This window comes from Callospermophilus lateralis, unplaced genomic scaffold, assembly GCF_048772815.1.
Source record: "Callospermophilus lateralis isolate mCalLat2 unplaced genomic scaffold, mCalLat2.hap1 Scaffold_609, whole genome shotgun sequence".
NCBI lineage: Eukaryota > Metazoa > Chordata > Mammalia > Rodentia > Sciuridae > Callospermophilus > Callospermophilus lateralis.
The window spans coordinates 119692-137170 of NW_027514618.1; the positions used below are offsets into that span (position 1 = coordinate 119692).

The window sequence follows — 17479 nt, forward strand, 5'->3', positions numbered from 1 at the left end:
TGAATATTCTCACTTGGGAACTGTTTATATGCCATTATAAATTAATTTATATTAATTTTCTCCAGAAATGATTGGATGAATTGCAAAACCATTGTGTGATAGTTTTGGTAAAATCTTGTGTTACAATATTGTCTTCATGCTAAAATTTAAAACTTTTGAGTATAACAAAAGAATCCTCTACTTCAGTATTTACATTCAGTTATAGTTTAGATATGTGCTGAGCCAGGATGTCTCACATTATAGTTTACTTGCGTAGACCTTAATAAAAAATAATTTTGAAACTCATTGATTTTCTAAAATAGAGAATTTTAAAGTAACACATATTAAATACCTTTATGTGGCATATCTAGTTTTTAATGCTGTTTTACAACATTTATTTTACTACTTTTCATTGATACACTTAGAAGACATACTATTAAATTAGATACAATATAGAAGATATAAATATATTCACACATACACAAGCATCCATGTTTACAGACATGTTGACAGTTATTTTCTAACTTTCATTTGGTTACATTTTAGTGTTTAACATTTTGAACATTCTAAATGTTTAAATATATTCTTAAATAATAATCTTTGAATAAATGTATACTATTGAGAAAAAGCTTAATATTTTGTCATGAAGAGTATTTTATTAATTTTAGAATAAATTTTAAGTAAGCATATATTTAAATATCTAAAGAATTTACTAGTCTATAATTTTAATAATATTATGATAAGTCTTTAAGAATTCTTCCACTCACTGAATTGCATATCATTTAAATAACTTTGAGTAATTAAATAGAAGGCAACTATTAGTGGAAGTATAGAATTCATTTCTTTTGGAATACTTGAAAATCATGTTTAATATAGTTTGGTTTGGTTTTCTTATTATAGGCATGCCAAAAAGCAGCCTTGTCTTCTGTCTAGGCACTGCCCCTGCCAGACAGAAGTTAAGCTAGGATGCCTAGACTGTGGGAAGAAAGAAAAACCGGAGTTGACAGAAAAGCAAAGATTATTTTGGACCTGGGAACTAAGGAGCATTGTGTGGCAGGTTCTTTGTGGAGTCTCCTCTGTTCTATTATACTTCCACAGGTACGAGAAGAGCCTTTGATGGGTGGGAGTGGACTTCTGGAGGGGGTGGATATCTGAAGACTGAACTTCAAGTTTGGTAGCTTAGGAATAACAGCAAAGCTCCAATTGCTTAACACAAAAGAGTTAACATGTTCATCAGAGTTGAATAATGAGAATCTCTATTGGACTGAGAGCTGTTTTTTTCCCTCAAGATTTCTGGACTGAAAAAGCCAGAGCTAATTTTTAACTTTGAGGAGCCAATGAACCAGACAGATGGGTACTCAAAACCATCTTTCATTGACTTATACAACTGAAAATGAAAATGTGTAAGTTGTTTTTCGTCTGAGCAATGTAGAACAAACGTTTGCCATTTAAGGGTCTGTATATTGAAGTAGAGTGTGCTGCTTCCTCAGTGAGAGCATCTTTGAAAACCATAGCCTGAGTAACCACTTTCCTCATTCCTCAGACCAGAGGGCTTTAGCTGGCAAGGTATTAGAGATGCTCTGCTAATGAGTCTTCCTATGTTCAATGGAATCGTTATCTACATAGCTTTCATTTATTGAGTGCTACATGAATCCAAAGTAATTTTAAAATATCTGTGCTCTCATTTCCCATTAAAATATTTTTCAGTTGGGGAAAAATGTTCAGAGATGTTTCATACTTGCGAAGGTCACAAAATTAGTATGTGGATATCCCAGAATTTAAATTAAAGTTTCATGCGACTCAAATTTGTACTGGAATTCAGTCACTATATTTTTATGGGTAATTAAAATCTTATCAGTTCTTTTCTTTCTTTCTTTCTTTTCTTTTTTCTTTTTTTTTTGACAAAGACTGAACAATGATTATCCATGTACTATTACTATTAGTGTTACTATCCCTTCCTGGGACTCATTCCCTGTTTCTAGGTACCTGGAGCTGTTCTGTCCCTCAGTGCTGTCAGGTCTCAGGAGAAGCATGCCTGAATTCCAGCTATATGGTTAGCATGTAGTTCACATTTTATTTCCTCTCTTAGTCTTGTTTATCATGTTTCCTCCTCTGACGACACATATATCCTACTATCTATTCCCTGTTTGGTGTTTCTGTTCCCTCTGCCTATGCTTCACTTCCTTCCTTCTGCTCTTCTGGATTATTCCCCACTTTGATCCTAAAGCCTGCCTGGGAAGGAACTGTCTTTTCCCCATTTCTTTGTGTTTTGATTGACAGTCCCCACCATTTCTTCCCAGTGTCTGTATGCCAGGATTCTCACAAATGCTATACCAGTGACTCACCTGATTTAATGCCCAACATTTCACATGAAAAAAAAAGTCCTACCTGAAAGCAGCATCTAAGTGTGACACTCTAGACATTATGGAAATTTAAAACATGGATTATACTGGTGGTTTAACACATCATCGTCCACAAGATTAGCACAAGAGAGTTAACATTCAGTATGTTTTCTAATCTTAAGGCACTCTAGAGATACTGGCTTTGAAACTGAAGCAAAGTCCTTATCACCTCCTTTTATGGCAGTTTTATTTGCTAACTCTTGAAAAGGAAAGGGCAAAGAAAACCAGGATGGGGACTAGTGTGGTAAAGTGGTCCCTCTGGAAATTTTGCTATTAGGTGTTTAACAATGAGTAGAGAGGTTTTTGTACTCTAATGATCTGGAGTTTATACCAGTGAGAACTGACTCAGTGTAAGGCTTAATGCTTACATGTCTGAAAAACATACAACTAAGAAATTATTATGGAAAAAAATAGCTAAGAAACAAACTTTTTAATAAGATGTTGAATATCCTGTGATCTTGTCACAGTTCAATTTTAGAACTATTGATATTTTTAGATTAAAATGTATTTCAGTTAACAATCTAAGGTTTGGTTTTTCTCTAATCTTTTTGTCCCATGATGGAATGTCAACAATCTGAAATTCACACAAAATAGCTTTCTTTTGGTGTTTCTCCCACCCCACTCCACCCCAAAATGTGGAGAATTCCAGAATCTCAAAAGTCTGTCATTTTTCAACCAAATTGAAATCAAACCATCTATGTGAGTCTCATTCTGTGTCTGTGTATTAGTAGCTCCAAACTCTGGGATAACATACATTGTAATGAACTCTGAGGTTGTTATTTTCATGGTTCCAGCTAAGGCCAGCTTCCATCTTAACTCTAGAAGTGGAAAAGTGACTTCTCCAGAGCATTCGGTGAACCCATCAAACTGTAGATAGAGGGTTGAAGGACTCATAAATTTTATAACCAGCCTAGCTTCAAAAACTGATGGAAAACTGATGTGATACTGGTTTAAGTGAAAACACATGGAGTTTATTTTCACCATTTCCTGAGTAAGGGACAGAGCAATATAAATTATATTGAATTTAAGCTGTATATTTTATTGATAAGTAGCATACTGCAATTGATAGTCTAAATATTATTTATTTTACTGCAATTCTATTTAATTTTATAATTGCTGCTCATACCATACCTTTCATGGAGACGTATCAAGGCCCCCCTCCTTTTTTCTTTTTTTGATAAAATGACTATATTCCCTTCATTCTAGAAAACAGACTAAGGACCTTACCTTAATTTAGTTGAGACAAGCTATTTGCTACTTCATTTTTCAGAATCTAATAAGCTTCTTCTTTTTTTAAATCTTTTTTGGTTATATTTTGGATAAGGATATTTTGTAGCTAATGCTGTAAAACCTTTGAAATTAGAAAAAAATAGAAATATTGTAGTTTCTTTGTGTGTGAATTATGGCTTCATATGTTTCATACATTTACTTGTAGAACACACTATAAATTCACATCTTTTTTCTCCTGAAGGGCATTCCAGTATAAAGAAAAGGGCGGTTAGACATTCTGACTTTTTTCTACTCTCAATTTATAATGTGTGGCAATATATTCAGCTCAGTAAGTGTGTAAATTACATCACATGTAAGATTCAGAAATTCAAGAAATGGAAAGGATAGGCAATCTACAGTAACTAAAAAGCAAATTCTAATTTATTGGCTCATATGACCAGAGTTTAATTTATTTACATTTCACAAGGGAAACACCTATTTACCATGTTTGCCTTGATATAGTACATATAAAGCTGAATTATTGTGTTTCAGCTTGGGTAATGGAGTCATTACCTCAATTTTAAACATTCTGTGCCTGAAATTGGGATTCATAATGGACTCATTGGCTAAACAAATTTACCACAAATAAAAACAATTTCTAGAACTTAGGGACTCTAGATTTGCTTCTTAAATTGCTTTTGTAGATAATGTGGAGAATAAAACTAAGAGAAATTATAAAAAAAATCATACTTTCAAGATCAAGAAAAATATAAATATGTATGTTGAATAGAATAAAAGAGATGTTTTAATATCTGGCTGGAACCAATAATAATTACAGTAATTTTTAACACAATGTATTTAACATGTACTGTCATTTGCCACAAACTTCAAGTGTATTGTTAAATTTTATCTCACAAAAGCCTTGTGATTAAGACATCACTCTTTTTTCCCATTTTACTGGAAAAGCTGGGACAAACCAATACTGTCCCAAGACTGGGCTATATGATTTCCTATCCTGAGCAATTTTCAGACAATAAAGTGATTTACAGCAGAGATTTTTAATTGATGTTCCCTACAATATATTCCATACTCTCAGAAGTCTTTACCATTTTGCACTGTATGCATTAACTCCAATAAAAATCCATCAATACTAATTGAAATCAATATTTAGACATATTCTTCTATGCTTCCAAAAATCACTAACCTTAAAAGCAAAACCTATAGAATTATGTGTATACTGTCACTGTTTTTAGGAAGGGTCCTATCAAAACCCAAAGAATTTGAGATAATCAAACTACACAGAACAACTATTTGTATTTTGTTGTACAGGAAGTTCATAGAATTCAGAGCATAATTTCTGTTCCCAAGAAAAAGAGTTGAATGAAGGGTCATCATTTAACAGCTTGTGACACTGGGAAATATACACAGTCTGTCTAAGGTTCAGTTTTCCATTCTGTAAAAGTAGGCTAAATCTGGGTTAAAGGATTATTATGGAGATTAGAGTATGTTTAGCTAGTACCTACTATATACTTATTGAAATGTTACCTATTTGTTATTCTACAGGCTACATATTTTTGTTTTTGTCAAGATGACTCTCAATGTGGTTATGTTTCACTGTACCTTGTAAATTAAAAGAAATTAAAATTTATTAGTGAACCATAAAAAAGAGAAATACCCTATCTTCAGAACCATATCTTCTGAGTTAATGGGGTCATCTGTGGCCTGAACATCTAAGTCTTGTCTGAGACTGGGAGAAGACCTACTTGATTGTGATGGGTTCAGAATCACTGATCAGAAATTTGGTGCTCTGAAATATTCTAAATTAAAATGGTGGGGTTTTTTTCTTTCTAATTTTAATATATTTTTGGTTAACAAGTTTTAACTTTTAATTTTACATTGTCACCACCACAAGAACTAAAAATACAATAAATAGAACCTTTTCTCTGTAAAAAACAAAACTTTGATTCTACAGATCTTTACCATCATTTTCCTTCAGTGAATTTAACAATGTGTGCATCAATCAGATCTTATTCTGTGCTGGTCATTGTGCCCAGCAGTAGAGATATCAGAGAGAATACTGGAGTGGGAGTAAGGATAGGAGTGTTACAGGCAAAATATTAATAATCAAATGGATGTCACAATTTCACCTCTGTAAATGTATGGACAGCACTCCTTAATTTCCAAATGCATGGAAAAGCTGTAACTGTACATTTGCAGGACAAAGCTTAGGCCTGAGCAAAAATGAGGTATCTGAATCCTTCCTTAAATATAGATTTTTAAACTTATTTTCTTTTTTTCACTAAATCTCAGAGACAAAAGAATATCTGCAAAGTTGGTGAGTCGATATACTTAGTATTCCTATTATTATTATTATTACTATTATTATTATTTTATTTTGGTTATCATCATTATCATCAAATAATTGATTACTAACATGCTCAGGACATATTAAAAGCTGGTTAGTAATGTTGTGAGTACTCTGTACAGTAATGAGTGTTTCTCTTTGATGGAAGAAGTCATTGAAATATTCAGCAGTTCTACTAAGATCAATCTAAGTATATCACGATAACAAGAGCCACCGTTGGTCTTATCGAGTCAGACACACAGGTCTTTTTTCTGTTTCACAACTTAATTTCTCTATTGTTAAAATTGCACAATATCCTAACATGAACAAAATTTCAAATATATCCATGGCTTAACCAACAGAGATACAAAGCTACTGTCCTGCACAATAGAATTCATAGACCAAGGCCTCTGCCATCTCACAGTCCTAGCCTCCTAGAGGTCTCAGCCTCCCTCCTACAGTGGGGGATAAAGTAAGAGAACATGGAGAAGGCCCAGTGTAAATGGCATGATCACCTTTATTTATTGGCAAGAACTCACCAATAGACATATCTGGATGATGATAGGAACTGATAAATAGAATTCTTGCTTACACAGCTGCATCCCAGATATGACTCTACATTTGAAAAAAAATACAAACTTTTGGTAAACTATATAACTTTAAGTAAACTATATAACATTCAATAATGAATTTCCTTAATTCTGGTCTCTGATTGAAAAATAAATATACCTAAATGATGGAGAGTGAAAATTTACTGAAATAATATACATAAGGTATTTTAGGGACTCATATAATATGAATTTTTGGGTTATGTTTTGTGATCTCTCTATGGTAATCTGTTTTCTCTGACCATATATATATAAGATCATTTTTAGGGTGGTGTAATATTACCATTCCATTTATCCCATATGGCTAAATCTTATAACTTATAAAATTACAAATGTAGTTTTATGCATTAATTTTGTGAGCATTTTTTCCTACAGGAGTGGTAATACTAAATATTTCCTTTTCATGTCTTGGGGTTGTCAGAGGAAAAACAGCTTCTTTTCTCAGATTGGTAAGTGGTTCTTATCAGCCATTAATTGTGCAGCTTTAGGTACAGCACACCAAAGGGGGTCCCTCTGAGCTTGCCTGAGTCATGGCCAAATCACCCTTAATGACACAGACTCTTGCAACATTAGAAAACATACGCTGGTCACAGTATAAGGAATCTGCTCTGAGCATCAAACTGACTTGGCCTCTCAACAGACTTTCTTTTGTTCTGTGTTCTACAATGTATGTTTACTGTTTATACATGTTGATTATTATATCGCATTCAGTTTCATGTTTGTAAATTAAATAGCAATTTTTGTTTTCATTTAAAAATTCTGAAATATGAGAGAAAATTATCATATTATATAGTTTCTGCTATTAGAACCCTGGCAATAAATATTCTCAAAACATTAAAAAAATACTGACTTGAATGGAATTAAATATTCTGATCATGATATCAAAAGTAAACAGTAACTTTTAATTACTTTCCATTCTCATTATAGTTGCTGTCATAACAACTATTTTCTCATTTTTTAAATGGAAGAACAAGCAAGCAACAATTTAATGTCAATTGTCATTGTCTCTTAAAAATTGTGTTGTCACATTATTTTAACTTCAAATCAAAGTGTAGTAATATTAGTGCTCAGCAGTTATTTATCTTGAGTTATTAACATTTTCTCAGTTATTAAAATCTGGTTATTTCTTCGAGGTTTTGATGATTGAAATGTAAACAAGAAATAGAAGAAAATGTCAAGTGTAGCTCATTCTGATTAGTATCATAATTGTAAAGTTCTTATTGTCTTGCGGGGCTTGAAAAATTGCATTTATAACAAGTTCCTAAATGAGATCAATGCTGCTGTTCCAGGAACTATACTATTGAATCTCTGTGTTCTTGGTCTTTTCTCCCATTATAAGGCTCAGAGCAAGAGTGTAAAGGCTCCTGATGATGCATCTTGAGCTATGAACTTGAGAGACCCATCCCAGGGATAGTGGCAAAAATATGAAGCTCATTATAAAGCAAATGAAACTTTATGAACTAGAAAGAACAGATTTTAGTAATGCTGTTATTTCTAATTTTGGTCTTAATAAATTTATATGTATCCAAATATTTAAAGAAAATGTATTTGTAAAATGTGTGTGTGAATTTAAACTAAAGAGATTATATATATATATATATATATATATATATATATTTATATATATATATATACACACACACACACACATATACTTACATACATATATATATACACACACACACATATATATATTTATGTGTGTGTATATATATATGTATATATATAAACTTTTTCTCTTTTTTATCCTAGATATTTGTTACAGTAATAAAAAGCTGAGTAACAAAACTATACAAATAAAAATCTTTATCATTTGTTAACAATGACATATAATAAGTAACTCAAATTTAACTGCTCTTATCTCCTAATGTTTTTCTTCATTGTAGTTCCCTTAGAATATATACAATCATAGTCATTGAAATAAATAATAAAATTCCCATAAAATATACACACACACACTTATATATCCTAGACATCCTATACTTGAACACTAGGCTTTTCATAGCAAGGCTATATTTAGAGTAGTTTAGTAGCGTATTATTCTGTACATGTATATCCATGAGTACTTCATAGCAGTACAAAAATATGTTCATGTAATGATTAATAATGAGATTTACTTACTTCATAAGTATTGAGAGTGCTTGGCCTTTGACCTCATGCCTGTGATTTTTCTAAAGCACCAAATATAACTCAAAAGGAGAATATAATCTGTCATGAGTTATGTTGACGTGGGCATTTAAATTCTTAGTGAGACACACAAGAATGAAGTCAGTATATTCAGTTGTTTTTTTACTTAAAGCTAAGATAATTGGTAAACTCTGACCTCTTGCATGATGCTTACTTTTTTTTAAGGGTAGAATAATCAGACCACTTAGAAGTGGCTTAAAAATTTCAAATGTTAATTTTAATTGAAAACAATTTTGGTAATTAATATCAGGGACATAGGGTTTTTTTTTGAATTTTTGTGTTCAAATTAAGACTTATTGGGGACATGCCCTTGAAGATGAAAATGGGAATCCAACCCCTTCCCCTTCCTCCCTTTTGTACCCTGCCATGGGGCAAATGGGGTCCTTCACCTCAAAGTCATGCCCTGATATACTATGTTGCCATAGTCCCAAATAGGTTACAGTTGGTCATGGACTGAAAGTTCCAAAATTGGCCAAAAGAAACTTCTTCTCTTTTTATCTCAGATATTTGTTACAGTAATGGAAAGCTGAGTAACAGAAGCATACAAGTCAAAATCTTTATCATCTGTTAACAAATTTTATAAGTAACTTAAAAGTTTACTGCTCATATCTCCTAATATTTTTCTTCATTGTAGTTCCCTTAGAATATATACAATCATAGTCATTTAAATAAATATTCAAATTCTCATAAAAAAAATCCAGTTTTGAGATGTTTTCTTAACACTTCTCAATAAAGCAGTAATATTTTTACGTTATGAAAAGATAGAGAAAATAAAGTATAGGAAACTAGAGCAATGTTTAAAATATAAGTATCAGGTGCTTAAAATTATGTATGTATTATATTAAAGAGAATTAAATAGTTTTAAAAATAACATACAATAAATCATTAATAAAAGACAAAGATACATAAAAGAAAACAAGGTAATGAGTTATTTAAATGACCATCAACATCGAAATCCTTGCTGTATTTTGCTTCTTGATAGTGAAAGCAGGAAGACATACCAGTTACATAATTAATGTTACTTTTTTGGGGTGAAAAACAAACACTAATTTTAAAAAATGGTTTTAAATTAAAAGCATTGAATTTAAAAAGTTGAAAAAAGTATCATAGATGTTTGATTGTTAGTTGTAACTCAAACACTATCTCAATGAAAATAAAATAATATTGCTTTCTTTTTAATATTAAAAACTTCATATGACACTTTTAATATATAGTTATTTGATGATAATTTACATCTTCACTGCAGGATTGGATGATAACAAGCACCAAAGCATAGTGACTATTTTGTGTCACATGTCATATCAAGTCTATCCATGATAGGTAAAATAAATGTTTTTTAGTAATAATTTAACAAAATTTAATGCAAAGATTTTTTTCTGGTATTTTAATCAGCAGATAAATCAGAATATATGCAGTTAACATATCCAAAAAGAAAATTTAAAGCAGTGAGTGTTTATTAAATCAACATCTATGCATGTGAATAATGATGTGGGTATAAGTTATACCATTACCAGTGTCACCTCTCTGTTACTTTTAAATTAAAATTTTCCAAAAACAATATAAAATGAATAAAAAATGTAGGAATTTGAGTCTAGAAACCTAATTCCACGAGATGAAGAGACAGTAGTGACAGTTACAGAGTTTCTACAGTGTACTAAGAATTCTTCTGAGTGCCTTACCTGGAATCACAGTTCTCAAAACAGCTTTTTGAAGTGGCATCATTAATGCTCTCATTGTCAGTATAAGGACACTGCAGCACAGGAAACCAAGGTCATAGGACTGGCAAGTGCTGGACCCAGGAGGTGAACCAAATCTGATTCCTTGGAAACATGCTGTCATCAAGTGTTTATTACAGACCTCTAAAACTGTTAAATGATTCACTTTATTTTTTTTGGATCAGATTATTTCAAATTATTCAAATATCATTGTACTTTTGGTATTGGAAGTAATAACCTTAATTGCTAATTTAAGTTTTAATTTTTAGGATTTCTTTTATCTCTCTGCTTTTTTACATAATCTTTTTATGTATTTGATCTAGATGGGAAACACAATTTATGGGAGAAACAAAACGATTCCAAGCAAGACATAAAAGGTAAATTAAAACAGGGAGGTCTAGGTAGATTTAGAGTGTGAATTAGTTGCTGTCATGTGGCCAAGATTTATAACATCTTAGGGTATGTTCTATGAAATATCTTTGCCTAAGTTAGGATGAAAAAGTAGTTAGGACTCTAAGATTGTTTTGTAGGAACCTTGTGACAAGAAGGTAGGGAGATGGGAAAAGATAATACATTTATTTTTTATAAATATACAAAAGAAGAGGGGCTATTTGGAACATAATCTAATTCTTATTATAACTTACAACAGTACAATTCTCTAAATCTATCAAGAAAAGAATATAATTGCCATGCTGTTCTGTCCACCATTGATGAATGTGCTGGCTCAGCTTGTGTTTGATGATTGCTAACAAATTGGTGGCTTCTGCTGTCAGTATTACTATTGGAATGCAGTTCTATTATATTCTCATTAACATAATGATAAAATTAACATTAACAAAACACTTTCAGAAAGAATTTATGAGATTCTGTGCAATTAAGCATGTAAAAAATATGGACAGAAATTTTGCAGAAGGCTGTGGAATAATAAAAAATTCTTAAAATATATTTGTAGATGTAGTCAGTGACCTGAGACTTTAGACTGTTGATTAGTGGCTTGTTGATATGTTAATGTGAGTTAATTATTCCAATGAATTGAAGCTGAAAGTCAACATGTTTATTCATTAACTTAGTTTAAGCTTCCTTATTGTTAATCACAGTTGGGGTATCTATTTTCAGCAGACCTATCTGCAGCTTTCCCATCATGCTTTGCTGACCATAAAATTTAAACATATTTTTTTCCTGTCAACTTTTAATTTTTAATTAGGAAATATTTTTTGATCATTTAGAATCCTAAGCATATCTTTTTCTTGGAAATTAAGAACTAACTTTTGTTGGAAATCTGTTTAATATTGCATATAATTTGTTTTTGTGTTCCAAATATTTTCACGTTCTTTTTTATGAACATGTTCACTTACGAAAGGATTATATATTTCTTAATTAGTATTTCTTACTGATAGTGTGTTGTGTCAGAAACAATACTCTGTATCTTTTTGTCACCCATCTGGATGCAGTTTCCCTGAATACCTTGTGGTTGAGTGAATCATATGACTAATACAGGTCCTGAAATAATAATAAAACAATATAAGCCTCTTCTAGGCTTGGATCATTAAAGCCCTACTATATAATTTGTAAAGCTCTCTGCCATCTTTTTCCTCATACCCTAAGAAATATCCAGTGGAGGACTCTAAGCCCCTGTGCTGTGGGGAAAAGTAAGATGGAAGTAGCCTGTATAACTGAATGATCATAGGAACAGAAGCCCACTGCCAACTATGTTGAATTATTGAGTAATTAAGAAATAAACATGCAGCATAGTAAACCAATGAGATTTTGGAGTTCTTTGTTATCGCTATTTGATGTACCTTGACTTATATATCTTAGATTGGCTAAAGATTGGTTATTCAGAAAATATTAAGTACAGACAAAGTCTCCCCAATGTATATGCATATTTTCATTAAATAAAGAGTTAAAAGGCACTGTATAATGCCATAGATAATAGACACTATTGTCTTGGCCATACAAACTGTGCTCTGAATATAGTAAGTGGAAAATTAAGATAATAAGTAAAATCTGCTTCACTTTATATTTTAATTTCTTGTCTCCAAACATAATTGAATAAAAGTTGTAAACATTCACCTAGCAATCATATTAACATTCTCTAAACAATTCCAGTAAACACCAATAATAGTGAATAGATCAATCCTTATGATATATATTTTTATTGTACCCATAAAAATTAGAGGAGTCATAATGACAGCAGCCATTCTTTCAGTGCTTCCAGGTACCAAGGTGCTATGGGATCCTGTTATTTAAGTTATCTTATTTAATGCTTACCCACTGATTTTAGATCACTTAGTTAACCAGATCAATTAGCTCTTGAGTTATCAGGCTGAGATTCATACTCAGGTGCAACCTACTCCAGAGACAGTGCACTGTGTCTTGTTGCTGTGGCTGCAACAGGGGTTAGTAAGTAGGAGATAAGAAGTAACCCAGGGCATATGCTGCAATTTTGCCTTTATTTAAAAACATTGTGAATTGTTACTAAGAACATGCTCAAAGTAGTATGACAAGAATTACTTATTATTTTCTATTTGTAGCTATTTGAGCCAAAATATCTCTGTATGGTTTCCATTATTCCTTGTATTTTTTTCTCCCTATTCTGTACCCAATAGTAACCCCTCACTAAACATTATTTTGGGGAAAGCATTGAGATTTTTAAATAGCCAGACATTTAAATAAGATAAATGAGTAAAACATCCTTACTATTACCAAATAGGATATCAATATGGAATAAAATATTTGTTTAGTAATAAAGTTTAATATTAATTGGCTAATGCAAAGCCATTTTATCATGTGCTTTGATTTATATTTTCAAAGTATTTGAGGCATATTATCTCTGATTTTTAATTCTTTACTGCATGGGTTAATTATCATAGCTTTATTTTCTGCCAATTCAAGCTGTAATATTAAATTTTGAAGAAAATATCTTTATTCATAAATGCAGGAACAGGGAAAATATATATAATAGATATATAGAAATAGAAAATATATATGATACCCGGAAATAAAAATGAATTAATTAGAACATATTAGAGTTAGGAGTGAACTTGGTAGCTATCTTGTCTAATCACATTAGATTACAAAGGAATATTCAGACATATTGAATGGTATTTCTAAAATGTCACTGTTAGCATAGAGTCAATTATAAAAATTATATCCACATAATTCTTTGTGGGTTTGAATGTCTAGTATACGCTTTTTCAGTGACTTCCAAATAAGCTATAATAAATATTTGACTAGGTATCATCATTATTTTGTTGGTGGTATGCAAGTAATTCAAAAGACCCCCTTATGTGTCTCTTCTAACTGCTCGTTTGAAGTTCTTATTTATTTCTAATTCATTTAAGCAGATATTCCCATGTGTATCAGATTCTAGCCTCCCTCCTGGAGGTCAATGTCAAAGATACACCAAGGGCTTGCAGTGTAGGTTGGTGTTAGAATGCTTGCCTAGCATGTGTAGGGCCCTGGGTTCCATCCCCAGCACCATAAATGAATAAATAAATATAAAATGAAACAACTTTTGTGAGCACAAGAATGAGCCCACATTCCCTGTCTTTTGATTTGACAACTAGTTGAAGTTACCAAACCCTTGAACAATCCTATAGAAGCACAAGTCATGACAAATTATGGGGTTTAACAGAGCAAGAAAACTAAAGGTCTTGGTGGTGCAGTTATATGTCCTTTAAAATAACAAGCTTGTTTTCAATAATGAAAATTTTAAGCAACAGAGTTAACCAAGGGCAAGAGAAGCTTCTGAGGATGAGAGTCTCATTTAGACCTTATGTTCCATTTGGACAGCTGTATTCTCAGAGAATTAGTTGAGATGTTTGACTTTTCCACCCACTGCTCTATCTGATGCTCTTGTTAGGAACTTTCACAATCACATGTTGTTTAATGACAAGGATGTTTCTGAGAAGTGTATCATTAGACAATTTCATGGTTGTAGGAAGATGATAAATTATACTCAAAGAAATTAAGACAGCATTGTTACTAGGCAGTATAATCTTAGGACCACTGTCTTATATACAGCCAACCAATGCCCAGAACATCATTACATAGAGCATTACTGTATATGAAATGTATACAATGGTAAATCTATAGGGATAGAAATTAGATTTAAAGGTGGTTTAGAGCTATAGGGAGAGGGGAATGAAGAGTGATTATAATAGATTAAAATTTTCTTTGGGGATGATGGTAAGGTTCTAAAATTAAGCTTCTGGGCATGGTTATACAACTCTGTAAATATACTAATGGCTATCAAATATTTAATTGAACAATTAGTTCATTAAACTTTCTAGTATGTAAATCATTTCAATAAAGCTATTAAATATAAATAAATTTAATACTTTTATGTGACAGGATAAATTCATTTGCTTATTTCAGAAATACTTTCAAATTTCTGTGCCAAGACATGATCTATCTACTGGATGGATAACTGCCAAAAATAGAGAAAAAGCACACATATAATATAAAGCTATCCCCAAAGTTTTATAACAAAAGAACATACATAATACTTGGAAACACAGGGTCCAGTGAACTTTCCTAGGAAATCTGGGGAAGGGTTCATAAGAAAAGGAACATTCGAATTTTCCTTAAAGTATTAGAAGAATTGCCCTGAGTATTAAACAATGGTCAGAAAATTCAAGGTAAGATCATGAGGACATGAAATCTGAAAAACATAAAAGATTTGTGAGACAAACAGTGGGATCAGGGACCTGAAGTCGTGGCCAATAAAGCCTTAGTGGTAGGTGGGGCCTTATGTACTTGCTGAGGAGTTTTATATGGAACAGGAGATCATAGGTGGTTATTAAGTGTTTTAGAGTAGATGCATACACTTATCATAATTTGAATATTATGCAATGAATGCTCATATTGAAGCATCACATGGTACCCTATGAATTTGTATAATCTTATGTGTGAATTAAAAACTAAGGTTTTAAAAGAAGGAAAAAATAAAATGTAATCTGTTTGTTTTTCTCTGAAAATCTCTTCATGGCAGTGTGAAGAACAGATTGAAAAGATGTGAGACTAAAGATATGGGGAACAGAGAAAAAAGCTATTATATGATGCCTTAGGGAGAAATTATGAGGATTTGATCAGTCATGCAACAGGAACATAGTAGTTAGATTTGGATAACATTTCAACAGTAGAAAAACTTGGTAACTCATCAAAAGTGTGTCTAGGGAAAAGGATGGCAACAATTTTAGGAGTCTGGCATCCAAGTGTTCCAGGTGACTAGGTAATAGGATAAGATTACTTAAAAAAGAAAGAAAGAAAGAAAATTTACTATCTTTATATCTTTAAACCAAACCTATCATGTTTTAACCATGCTATGTACACAAAAGTTCAATATATGGATGAATTACTTAGGGCATGAGTCTGACACTGAACTTGGCAGCCATGTATATATTAATATTATTATTTTATGCAAATAAAATAAATATTGGCAATGCTTTAATTAAAAGTAATAAGATATTTCAGTTTTATCAAGGCTTTTCAAACTAGTTTTGTACCTGAAATCTTGCTGCTGGAATCAAGTCATCCTGGGTGACAGTGCCTGTTTATATATTTGTTCTATTCCACATCCTTCATTTCATCATAGTTCAACACTGTGATGTTCTTCTGTTGCCTAAATCAAGTCTATATGCCTCTACTTTTATTAAAACTTTATTATCAAGGTGAGCCCATGTTCTCCTTCTAGCAACCCAAAGGTAGTTTTTGTTTGTTTGTTGGTTGGTTTGTTTTTGCAATTAACTGAATTCAGGTGTATTCCATATAAATGATTCTGATCAGTGTTTGCATGCATCCTTTAGTTTCTGTTCTGGAATGCATATTTCAAACCTTATTTAGTCAATTTCATGTCTGTGTCTTTCATGAGGTTTTTACTTATCAATAAGAAGTAATTGATAAGTAAAACAATCTCTAGGGAGCATATACAGTGTATGCCACATTATCATTTAGTGAAGGTTATGTTTGGTTGTTCATCATTGGTTTTCTCCATGTAATTTGCTCAAATAGGTTGCAAGTTCTTTCAGCCCAAGGATATTATTCTTTTTGTGAGTGGCCTTTTTTTATACAGAAAAATTATGTGTTGTATATTTTAAACATTTATTTTATAACTTATATTCTTGGGTTTCAAAATAAAACTACATGATACTTCTTCTCTAAGTGCCAGAATTATTATTGTACATAAGAGACCTAAGTTTCCTTCACTAAATTTGGCCTCATTCAAAACATAGCAGGATACCTTTTCTTGTCTCTGAAACCTTTATAATTCTTGCTGGTACTTACCATATCATGCAGAGCAAGCCTAGGTAAATTGCATGCTAGGTAAAAGCTGCCATGGTATTACCCACCACAGGAAGTGGTAGGAAAGGAGTGTTAGTGGAAAGTCAGTGGAGAGCTCAGTAGGAAAAGAACACATGAAAACAATATGCTGGTTATTATCAATAGTTAAAACCAAATGGAGAGCAGGCATTCCCATTTAAAAATCAATCAGGGGATGCCAAAATATCTTAGTCAGCATGAATCATTGATATTTGCAGATTTTACTCATTCCAACTCTGATATGGGATTAGACAAGAGTTGGCTCTGAAAAGGGTCCAGGAAATGGAACAAACTTTATTGCATTTATAGACACAAATCCTTTCCATTTCCTTAAAATTCATCACATTGCCAAGAAAGAAAGTCTGTAAGAAAAGAGCACAATGCTGGTTCAAAATGTGTGTGCAGCCAGGCGCAGTGGCGCACACCTGTAATCCCAGCAGCTCTGGAGGCTGAGACAGGAAGATCGCAGGTTCAAAGCCAGCCTCAGCAAAAGTGGGTGTTGTCTGTAAATAAAATACAAAATAGGGCTGGGGATGTGGCTCAGTGATCAAGTGCCCCAGAGTTCAATCCCTGAGCCCCCCACAAATATATATATATATATATAACATATATATATATTATATATATATATTATATATATATATATAATATATATATATTATATATATATATATATATATATATATATGCAGTGTTTTATTGTAGGCCATT

General features: G+C 31.9%; 1 pseudogene; it reads left to right on the top strand.

Moving 5' to 3' along the window:
- Positions 1-17479, top strand: part of LOC143389226 (ephrin type-A receptor 6-like) — a 160474-nt pseudogene that overhangs the window by 54898 nt on the left and 88097 nt on the right.